The sequence below is a fragment of the Eriocheir sinensis genome, chromosome 52 (assembly GCF_024679095.1).
Source record: "Eriocheir sinensis breed Jianghai 21 chromosome 52, ASM2467909v1, whole genome shotgun sequence".
Lineage (NCBI taxonomy): Eukaryota > Metazoa > Arthropoda > Malacostraca > Decapoda > Varunidae > Eriocheir > Eriocheir sinensis.
In genome coordinates, this window is record NC_066560.1 from 1,327,470 (window position 1) to 1,329,259 (window position 1,790).

Genomic DNA, 1,790 nt, shown 5'->3' on the forward strand with positions numbered 1-1,790 from the left:
GCAAAAACACATTCAGTTTCGTAAAGAGTTATTTTATGAGCGTCAAACCTGCGTAATATGTAGCCTAATGAGTGTATATATGCCATAATTGTACTGTGCTTATGGAAGCTTTTTTCTGCATGTAATAAAAAAAAACATTTATTTTCGGAAGAAGGTATTTTTTATGAGAGTCAAACATACGAAATATGTAGCCTAATATGAATAATCGAGCTGGTAGGAAAGGATGCCTACGTACTGTGTGATGGCGCGGGGCGAGGCAGGAGACCAAGGCCCAGGTCAACAGCACCCGCACGAACAAGTGCGCTCGGCTTGGCCGAAAATGGTACCTCTTCCCAACATCATATCTCTGCCGTGGTTCAACCTAGACACTTCCAATATCTTTCATCATGAGGAGCAGAGGAGGAAGGATTGGCGATGAGATAGCAGTAAAAACTATTATGTTTTCGTTTGAAATTACCACACAGGGCATTGGTGAACAACACCTATTTTTCCAAAAATTTGCAGTATCGCTCGCGCGCTGGGAGAGTGACAATAGACCCCTAGCCCGAGGTTTATGGGCTAAAGATTCGACAGCGCACGCCCTGAGTAAATTCTATATTTAGAAGTCCTTGCTGAAGCTCAACCTTGGTATTTTTCCTAATCGCTGATTGGCCGAAGAGGCCTTCCTTCTCAGCGCTTAATTCCGATTCGCTTGTGCATTGAGGCCATAGAATTGGATTTTGTTTTATGTAGTAGAGCGATGCAGTATCGACTATCGAGTTCTACATGATATGTATATGATTGAGGGAGGCTGACAGTATCTGTAACGAATTTCTTTGGGGGGGGCCAAAACATACTCTCAGAGCGTTTGGGGGGGGGCATGGCCCCGTTGCCCCCCCCCCTGGATCTGCCTATGCTAAACGCCCTAACGGCTATGGATTATTATTTATTAATAACCTAACACCATGCACTAGGCAATAGTGGGTCATGCATCCAACTCATAGTTCAGCGTTGGCAGCAATAACGAATAGGATTTGAATAAGGTCCTGTTTCCCGCCTGCCTGGTTTTCCCGCCTGTCCTGGGACTTGTTTACCGCTCTCTAAATCAAAATGGCGGGGACTCCCGCGGTATTTTCCACGGGCTATTTCTTGAATAATGAAATCATGACAGAGGGAAACGTCGCTTGACGGAGATATGGCTGTTAATAACAGGCATAAAGGAGTCAGAGGGGGGATGAGTAGGAGGAATATGATATATATATATATATATATATATATATATATATATATATATATATATATATATATATATATATATATATATATATATTACACAATTTATAATTACATATATATATATATATATATATATATATATATATATATATATATATATATATATATATATATATATATATATATATATATATATTGTACAAAATTTATAATTACATATATATATATATATATATATATATATATATATATATATATATATATATATATATAAAATTATTGTACTCAATTTATAAATAAATATATATATATATATATATATATATATATATATATATATATATATATATATATGTATATATATATATATATGTATTTATGCACAATGTATATATATATATATATATATATATATATATATATATATATATATATATATATATATATATATATATATATATATATATATATATATATATATATATATATATATATATATATATATATATATATATATATATATATATATATATATATATATATATATATATATATATATATATATATATATATAT